The sequence below is a fragment of the Harpia harpyja genome, chromosome 3 (assembly GCF_026419915.1).
Source record: "Harpia harpyja isolate bHarHar1 chromosome 3, bHarHar1 primary haplotype, whole genome shotgun sequence".
Lineage (NCBI taxonomy): Eukaryota > Metazoa > Chordata > Aves > Accipitriformes > Accipitridae > Harpia > Harpia harpyja.
The window spans coordinates 77,120,634-77,130,371 of record NC_068942.1 but is presented as its reverse complement, the minus strand read 5'-3'; the positions used below and the strand labels follow the sequence as shown (position 1 = coordinate 77,130,371).

The 9,738-nt window shown below is 57.1% G+C and overlaps 1 protein-coding gene across 5 annotated transcripts in view; it reads left to right on the top strand.

The window, feature by feature from the left end:
* Positions 1-1,054: 1,054 nt before the first annotated feature.
* DAAM1 (dishevelled associated activator of morphogenesis 1) overlaps positions 1,055-9,738 on the top strand; it is a 98,707-nt gene continuing 90,023 nt past the window's right edge. For 2 of the 5 annotated variants that reach the window (XM_052783492.1, XM_052783488.1), the window contains exon 1: positions 1,055-1,163. The gene's annotated coding sequence lies outside the window, so the exon portion shown is untranslated. Of the gene's footprint in view, positions 1,164-5,774; positions 6,683-9,738 lie in introns of those variants that run through there. The other 3 variants (XM_052783489.1, XM_052783491.1, XM_052783490.1) reach the window with 3 other exon arrangements.

Here is a 9,738-nt window from a genome sequence, read left to right as displayed (position 1 = left end):
AGCTCTACGGGTCCAACCCTGGTTTTATTTTGCAGATCAAACCCTGTGACGGAGCTCAGATGGGCAGAAAATGCCAGCGTCGGGCCCGAGGGGCTTAACCTGTCTAGCAACACTCGCATGGACTCCATACATACATACATACATTTCCGTCTCTCTCCCTCGTACAGAAGGCCACCTAGGAGTCTGGACGGCTGTGTATAACCTAGCCGGGTTCTCACGTTACATTTTGTTCCACGCTTTGCTATCAACTCCCCCATGGATGCTCGCTCTTTCCTTTCCCACCATTGGCCCTTTCTTTGTCTCTGTATCAATTTGTGTGGGCTCCATGTGAAAAACAATCCCTGTAAATCCCTTCCAGCCTTTCAGACCTTCCCATGCAGTTGTTGCCGAGACAAAAATTCATACGAGATGTTGACCTCTTATCCAGAAAAAAAAAGGAAAAAGCTTACTTAAGCTAAAATGTTACCCGCTATTAATTTGATCTGCAGTTTTGATCTGCACTGAAAGCAATAACTACTCCTCCTGCTTGAAGCCCACAGCCTTATCTCATGCAAGGAGGCTATTCCGGTGCTTGTGGAAATCCAGCCACGTATCAGATCGCTGCTCTGGTTTACGTGAAATGGGAACCCCTGGAAAACGGATTTCTTCAACCCGAGCTGACAGGCGGAGAACGTCGTGGCTTGGGAGACCTTTTGTCAGGCCGCCGGGACGCTCCTCCCGCGTGCCCGCGATCACCCACGTTCGCCGGGCGGATGGAGCTGCCATCTTCGTTGCTCGCCGCGGGTGGGAGCCGCACCCTCCCCGCCCTCCTCCCATCCCGCCCCCAGGACGCGGCCTGCCGTTCCTCCGCAGCACAAGCAACGGCGGGAGACCCGCACCGCGCCTCCCGCTCCGCGCAAGGGCCGTCGTCCCACCCGGGCCCCCTCGATTCGGACACCGCCACCGCCGGCCCCACGCCGCTGCCCGCGCTTCACTACAACTCCCGCCGGCGGCGGCGGGGGGGCGTGGCGGCGGCGGGGTGACGTCAGCGCGCGGGGCGGGGCGGGGCCGGGCCGTACGGGAGGGGCGGGGCGGCCGCGGCCCATTGTGGGCCGGGGCCGGGCGGGCTCCGCGCCGCGCAGCCCAGCGCCGCGCCGGCAGGTACGGCGGTCCGCGCCCGGGGGGTGAGTCCACCGCGGCCGGGAAGCGGCTCCGCCGCCGCTCGCCCCTCCCTCCCTCCCTCCCGCCCTCCCTCCCTTCCGTCCTTCCTTCCTTCCCTCCTTCCCTTTCGGCTGCGTGGGTTTTGGCGGCGGCGGCGGCGGCGGAGGGGGGGGAGCGTTGCCTTTCTCCCGTGGGCCGTGGGCGCTGGCCGTGCCTGTGGCGGGGGGGGGGTGCCGGGGTTTCTCTACCCTCGGGGGGCTGCCTTTCCCCCGCCGTGGGGCAGGTGGGGAGGGCGGAAGCCGAGCCCGCGCCCCACCCCACCGCGGGGCGCTGCGTGGGGTCGTCCCCTCGGGCGGGGGCGCGGCGGGGGCCCTGGGCGCCCCCCCCTTTCCGCCGGTGTCCCGGGTGCGGGGTCCCGCGGGGCCTGGCGTGCTCTCCGGCCCCGGTGTGGCGCGGGGAGGGGAGCGGGGCCCCGTCGCCGTGCCCGGGCGGTGCCCGCCCCTGTGGACGCCGGGGGGGGGGCGCCCACCCGCGGGCGTGGGATGCGGGATGCTGCTGCGCTGCCTTCTCCATGGCAACGCCTCCGAGGGCTGCTCCGGCCCCGGCTCCCGCTGGCACGGCGGCTCCCGCCCCTGCGGCAGCTCCCGAACCGGGCTTGGGCCCCGCAGGGGTGGGATGTGGCCCCCTGCGTACCTGCAGAGCCCCAGGGATGGGGTACCCCCGGCTGAGCAGAGCGGGTTTTGGGGGGGGTGTCTCTGCACCCCCGCCCCCATGCCTCCCCAGCCGGCACAGCAATTTGGGGCTGCTTAATCGTCCGTACGTGCGGAGCCGCCCGCGCTGGTGTCAAACACCTTGCTGCAGGCGTGCTCTGGTCCAGCCCGATGCTCCGATGCGGGAGCCGGGGTGGCAGCAGGATTTCGGTGCGTCTCGGTGTTCGGGTATGGCTGCATCAGCGGCGGAGGACGAGCGGGTTTGTGGCTCGGGCACCAGCCGGAGAGCTGCCAGCCGGAGAGGTCGGGGTCTGTCGCTGGCTGCGCCGGGCTGGAAGTCTGGGGAGGTTCGGGTCAGGGGGCCTGCACGGAGGAAGGACGATACCCTTGCTGCACGCAAGCCTCAGGGCTTGGCACCCGCTGCCATTGGCGTGCGATGGATGCGGTCGGATCCTGCCTGATCTTGACTGGCTTGGCACAAAGTCATCAGTGTTAGCAGTGGAGTTTCATCGCTGGGGTCCGCACCGCTTGCAGAGAGCCGTGCTGCCTCGTGCATCGGCGCCTGTGCCAAACAGGCTTTCTGCATCTTTAAGCGATCAAGGCTAATTTAAGGCAAAAACGGATGATAATTCTCCTCCTGACGAAAGCCGCTTGAGCTGGTGGGGCTGCGCGCTGCCCAACTGGGGGCGAGGAGCTCCCCGCAGACATCGGAGGAGGGTGGGAGATCGCAGGGTGCAGCCGAGCCCCGTTTTCCAGGTGCTGCGGCGAGGGGAGGGGAGCCCGTGGGCACGGGCTGCCCCGGTGGTTTCGGCCAGGCCCAAGCACTGCAGACGCTCAGCATTGTACAGCCAGCCGGCTTCTCCCGGCTGCACCGAGAAGGACAGCAGAACAAGGCTTTTTCATTTTTTTTTTTTTTCCCTCTCTAGAGGTCGATTCTGATACTGCATAGGAAATCGAGTGGCGTTGTGTATTAAGGCCACCGTGGTGAACTGCGATGCACCCTTGTTATCCTCCCTGACTGAAAACAACATAGGCCAAAGCCGTGGGCATTCCCTGCCTGCCCCTCTTTCGGTCCCACCAGGAGTAAACAGGTCCTGCAGCGTCCAGACCTCTTTCCATGGGCGCCAGGGTTCATTTCGGCGTGCGTTGCCTCCCGAGCCCTGCGGGTCAGGCATCCACCTTGCTGTTCCTCGTTTAATGAGCGACTCGCCTTGCTCTCCCCGTGGCCGTACGCTGGGACCTGCCCTTGCTCCGTCGGGAGCAGGAAGCAAAAGCCAAAGTCCGTGATGTCTGACTGCCCGACGGCGTGTGACAGCAGGAAGCACTGACACTTCCTCGCTCCGGCCAGCTCTCAGCTGGCGTGTGGTTCTGCCGGTGCTGCCCCTGCCACGGCCCTGGGGTTTTTGGGTCCAGCCAGCCAGGCGTATGCGTGTCGCTCTGCGTTCTGGCCTCCGCCCCGGGGAGGCAAACAGGATGGGTGAGGTGTAAAATCAGCGCCGAATCCGCTCCCCTGGGCTCGAAACGGAGTCAAACCGGTCTTGACCTGAGCTGGCTCCTTATCTGACCCTTTGTTTGCAGCAGGGGTGCGGGAAAGGGACAGCCACGGCGGGCCGGCTCCTCCGGTCCCAGATGAGCCCTCTCGCTGGGGATGGGCAGGAGCTGGGGACAGCCGGTCTAACTAGGTCATGTTTATCTCCCCTTGCTTCTGCGCTTTGTTTTGGTTTCTTCCCCCTCTTCTCCTGCACTGTCATTGTCACAGCTGAGGAAACCAACACAGGGGAGGCAGGGAGCTGTTGGGTGGCCGGGCTCCTCGCAAATATTGTTTACCGGCCAGCCAGGAGCTTGGCTCCTGTCACTCCATCCTCTTGCTTTGCAGTTTGCATGCATTGACCGTCGGCGCTGGGTCGCTGCCTGAAGGTCTTTGGCTGATGCGCTTACAGCAGCCCACCGCATGCACAGGTAGCAAACGTACCTGCTGCGTTTATGACCTGAACTGGTTATAAGCTGGCCATGGATGCTGATAGATGCACCACCCAGAGTGGGTGGTTGTCTTCTGCCCGTGCTCCTGCTGCGCAGATATGCACTGAGCCGCTCCTACACGGCCACTTTTATCTCTGAAGTATTAATAAATGAAGCTTGCCTATTTGGGTGAGCATTTTTGAGAGGCTGGCAGGGTTGCCTTGAAGGCTTGCTCAGCACTGCAAGTTTTCAGAGCTTTTTTTTTTTTTTTTTTTGCGTGTGCTCTAGCAGTCGATAAGCCAGGGCATCCAGCTGTCAGCTTTGGAGATTGCCAAAGCCTGCTCAACGACATTTCTGGAGGCTTCGCTCACAAATGAGGATTTTGTTGGATGCCTTGGTTTCTGACTTGATGCTGGTAATTAAATATCTTAACTTGGCTTCGGAAAGCTGCCACTGCTGTGGAGTGACTGGTGAGGCCATGTGAAGCAGGATGCGCTTGTTCTGCTGGAACTGAGTGTGACCTAACTACGGTTCTTCAGCCTGCGATTATTTTTTTTTAAATACACTCTTTTATACAAGTAAAACTCTTAAAAGGGGAAGAAAAACCTTGCGTTTTACTGCTGTGCTGTTAAGCTTGCACGGACCTGCTGGGACAGCTGTTTATTTGCGAGTCGTGGCAGCCGAATGCTGTAAAATTCAAATCATGTCCATATTGATTTCTCCCCCCCGCCGCAGCCACCCTTTTAAGATAATCATATGTGTACTTTTCACTCCTGCACCACAACAGACACCAGTGCTGTGCTGAAAAAAGAGGTGGTCTGAACAAAGGGCTGTAAATTGGGGAAGAAATAATGAATCTCTGATTCTGACTTCTGTGTTAGTTAATCTAGATGCTAAGCCATATAGATTTACTTACTCTATGTGCTTACCATACTAGGGGATGAGAGAAACAACTAGTAAAGGGTTGGAAAGAAGTTAAATACGGCAGCAGAAGCTTTTCTGCATGTTGCGTTAGCTCCCTCACCCTTAATGATGTATTTCCAACTTCCTATTCCATGCAAAAAATAGAGAGTCCTCAGCCCCTTGCAAGACTCTAGTTGTGATTTGCTATTTGCCTTTGATTCTCCTTCCCCCCCCCTGCTTCCTCAACCTGAGCTGGGTTGGGAGGAAAGCCGTGCTGGTGCCTGCTTACCCTCCTGCCCTCTCAGGAGATCATTTCCACTTGGTATCTCCTGTCCTCTTGGCATGTTGTGATGTTTTGGAATACGCTGAAGAACCAGGAGTTCTGGAGTAGCGTAGAAAATCTCAGCTCGGTGAGTCATAGAGCTTTCAAATCTTTGTGGCCGCTGAGAAGAAAACCAAAGGAGGTGGAGATGAGAGAAGCGGCGTGGCACGCCATGAAGACGTGGTTAGTTGACTGGAGAGTTTCATGATGTGAGCTGACAGTGCTTTGTTTCATGATTGGTGTGGCCTGAGCACCAGCCACCTGAATTATAGCAAATTAACCAAATTAATGCGTGAAGTTGCCTGAACATCTGGCCTGTGTTTTCCTCGTGGTGAAGTTGGGTGGGTTCATTCCCAAGGGTGTCCCATCCCATGCTGTGCCCAGGTCTGGAGTAACCTCTGCGCACTCCGCGTGAATCTCTGATCACCCCGTCCTGTTTGTGCTCCCTCCTGCGTTTGTCCCCAGTCCTTTGGGGGAGTTTGTTGTGAATTTGCTAAATGGAAGAGGTTTGTGCTGCTTGGAGCGCCTGGGCGAGGAGATAGCTCCTGGCCTCTTCCTAAATCAGCCAAATGGATGAGGTGGCCCAACCTAGTGACAGTCATTGATGAGTCAGTATTATCGTGACTCTGTAAATTACTCTATGTATTACTCCTCATGGACTGAGTTGCCTGGAGAGTCTTTGTGTTCAAAACGTTGCCTTGACCCGCTGGAGGGTCAGGGTTGGTGGACGGGCATGTTCTCACCCACCACGGCACGCGCCAGCCTGTCATTAGAGCACTGCTGACTGGCGCTAACGTGTCAAACCACCGGAGCAGGGTTGCTCTTCGTGCCTCGTCTCCTCCCGGAGGACACGCCAGTTGCTTCGCTGCTGTTTGGGTTTTTCTTTTACGTCGTTTTGGAGCGCTCTCGCTGAACTCTTCTGGACTCGGCACCGAGGAAATACAGCAGCGCGTCCTCAGTGCGGTTAGTAGGAGGTGGTATGTTGCTGGTTGGAGGCATCCTCGTCTTTCTCAAGCCAGAACGCCAAGCTCCCCGGCGCTTGCAGGGCCTGGCAGATGATTGAAGGGTTATTCGCCTCGCTAGACAAGTGGCTTCATGTTTCGTCTTATGCATTCCTCTGGGTGAGCGTTGCATAGTGATGGGCTTTCAGCTACGTGCTGCTTACCTGAATCATGTCTTCCCTGTGCATGCAGCTTCACCGCCTGGAAGTCAGGGCTGTCCCTCTCCATGCTGCTCCGTCAAGGTTTTTACAAGAGGGTAAATGAAATAACGTGTGGAGGGTGTGGTGGAGGAGCAGCAGAAGTGTTCAGCGCTGGCTTTGGTGGCGAAGGCGACTGTTGCTGCTTTTACCAGCCCTCCTGAAGGGACGGTTTTCAGAAGCTGAAGGCAGTGACCCAATTCCCAATCTCTGGATTTGGGCTGTTGCCAGGAGTTTTGCCCTGAGGCTCCTCTTCCCTTCTTGCACAGGCCCTGGGTGGAAAGCAGCCGCGCCAAAGCTCAAAGCAGCCCAGCAGCAGCCAGACATCGGTGAGATAAAGAGAGGGGAAGGACCCAGTTAATTCGTCTGACCCGTGCCCTGCTCAGGAGAGCAGAGGAAACTGCAGTGGGATCTCCAGGTGTTGGTTGCTCCCTGCTGCTCCTCTTTCACGTGGGGCTTTTGTGCCCGTGGGCTGGGCTGCTGGCAGATCCTGCCCCGGGGCACTGTGGCAGGAGGAAGGCAATTCAAAATTGTGCCATTCAGAGGCTGACTTGGGGGGGTTTGGATGAAACACCAGCAGCTGGGCTCTGTACCAATATGCAAAACTTAGCTACGGAGCTTGGCAGCTTTTGGGGAAGGCTCTGCAGGGTGTTGGTTCCTTCGATGATTTGCGGGAGCGAGGATCAGCTTGTCTTCCCAATGGAGGTTCTTGTAGCACGCAGGGTGTCCTCAGAGATTTTAGGGCTGAGCGTTTGAGGGTAGACTATCAGCAAGCAGGAAAGTGCACGCACTGTTTTTGGACAGGAGCAAAACTGCCTGTACCCTGAGGCTGCAGGGCAGGGGAGCTGGGGCTGTGCTCTGCAGCCGGGAGCCAGCTTTGCACCGCTTGGGGTGGGAGGAGAGGATGGTACTTGTCCTAAAAATCAAAGAAAACTGGAGTGTGAGAATGGGGGAAGCAGAGCGGCATCGTTCTGGGACGGGACCTGCAGTCACTCGGGTCTGAGCGCAGTGGGTCAGGGTGTTGGAAAGACCCACGGCATGTTATGCTGCTCGGGTGATGTCCTAGCAGCTCAGTGCCTGTTACGGGCAACCTCTGCTAGCAGCAGATCTTGCTCCCGGCTGCAGCAGGGAGGTGAAGGATGGAGGAACAGTCGGGAGACCACTTCCCCCACCCCAAACAAGCAAGATTAATTGCTTGCCATGGCATGGCTGCAGAGGCAGCGCAGCCGGGATGTTTTCTGGCTCAGATGCGTTGCATGACGTTTAGCTTAGGCTGTGGTGGGTCTGCCCCGCTGCTGCTCCTGAGTGTTTCTTTTGTGCAGACCTTTCCGAGGCAGCTCTCTAGAGCTGCACGTCCATCTGACTTTCACCTAGTCGTGAGATTTTTAAATTTTTTTTTTTGGGTGCTTGTTTCTCGCTTGGCCTTAGCATCTTCTGAATGAACGGTGCTCGGAAGAGCTGTGAACTCGTGTGCAATCCTGGCGAGTCTGCGGCAGCTGAGGTCCGGCGCAGCTGTTTCCTTCAAGGATGCTTGTGTGGACGTAAGCGACTGTGAATCTGTTTGTGTAAAGCTTTCTCTGCCGTGGCTGCCAGGCACCCTTCACGCTCCCATTCCTTCACGCTGCTGCTTCTGGCAACCGCAGCACCTTCTTGCCCAAGGCAGAGCTGAGGACGGGGGAGATGCCGCTGGGAAGGTGGGTACCCTCGCCGTGCCTGGCTTTCACAGAAATCGCGTGCAAAGGACGCTTCCTTTGCTGAGGTTTTCTCCCCTCTGCCCCCAAAGCGCTAGGAGTGTCTTGGCTGCGGCTGCGTGCCCAGCGCAGGGAAGAGAGGCTGCACTCTGCCTTAATATTGGGTTAAGCCTTTCAGATGCATGGTGATTTTCAGCTGCCCTGTTTTGCTTGGCACCGTCCTTGCATATCCCATGCATATCTTTCGGCTGCCGTTCCTCTGCCGAGGGACGCTCGCCCAGCTTGCTTGCGGACGGCCTGGTGCTGGACCTCCTCCAGCTGCAAGGGAGAAGAGCAGGCCCACGGCGATGCCGCCTTGGGTTTCCTTCTTCCATCAAGTCCTGTGGTCAAGCACGGGGCTTCTCCCATCCCCGTCCCTGTTTCTCACCTTCCGTGTGCAGGAGTCGGTAGGGTTAAGGCTGCCGGGAACCTGGGTGTTGTTCGGTGGTGCCAGGCGAGCGTCAGGCAGGAGAAAAGCTGAATTTGCAAATCTGTTCCTGGGTACTCCGGTAAGTCACGCCAAGGACTGTTTGAACTGCGCTAATCCCCAGTGCCTCTGGAGCAGCCTTGTTTACGAGAGCCGGTGCTTCAGACGGGTGTCCTGGCAGATATTTTACGTAAGCCGTTTGCTTACCAAAGCTCTCTGGGTACGAGAGGTTGGTTTTGAGACCTCAGCCCACGTGCTGCCTCCTCGCCCTGGCATTTTGGAGGCATCCTGCAAAGAGGCTGGAGGCTTTTTAGGGACAACTCGGATCCATTTATAAACTCCAGCTCCTTTTATCTTCTGTAGAGAGTGCTGCCTGGCAAGCTGCATGTGAAACAGCTGGTGGCTCTAGAGCCACAAGACGTCTCTACCCATCACAGGGAGCAAAAAGATGTCGAGGAAAATTTTTGGAGCATGCTAAATACTGTAATCCCTGCAGTCAGTTTGCTTTTGGGTATGGAGCTGGAAATGAGTCTTTATGCTCATCGTTTTCTCACTTTTACTTTTGTATTAAATGCTGCTCTTCTGTTCACCAGGTTCAACAAAATTTGCCATTTTTGAAGTGATGCAGCGCTGACCATAGGTGTGTTCAAACTGCGGTGATGTGCGATGGGCTGTGATTTGGGTTACGTAGTCATGAAATTGTGCCGTTCCCTTAGCTGTAAAATACAGTATCTCCCTCGCTTTTCAAGCCCTCCTATAGCGTGACAGCTTTCAGCATGAGAAAAAGAGAGTAAAGAGGGACTTTAACCTCAAAATACTCAGCGGATGGTTTTCCAAAGGATCGCTCATAGTGGCATCAGAGGAAGCTCTGTTGGCTTTGCACTGGGGTTGAGGCTGAACTAGGTGAGAGATGCATGAGACGGTGGCGATGACGTGTCTCACAGCTGTAGCTTGGTTGCCTCACGGCGACGTTTTCTTCCCTTTGCCTTGTGTTTTGGACTACGTCTTTCATTTTGGTGGGAGTCGGGGCGAGACTGTGTCTTTGGGGTCTGGTGTTGCCAGTATGCCGTGGGGTGTTGGAGCAATTAAGGAGGGATCCATCCCTGGGGACACTGAGGGCTGAGCTCCAGGTACGGCAACGGGCTGTTACAGTGCATCCTGAGATGCATGTTCTTGCTCTGGGAAATGGATTCTTTGGGCAGCGCGGAGGGGGTGGAGAAAGACCCTTGAAAAATGGGTGCTCGTTTTTCTGGGACAGGGAGGGAAGCCGAACAAACCACATCTAACAGTCGCCTTGTCAGTGACCATCACGGGGATGTCCATACCCAGCACCTGGGCTGTGCTCAGTG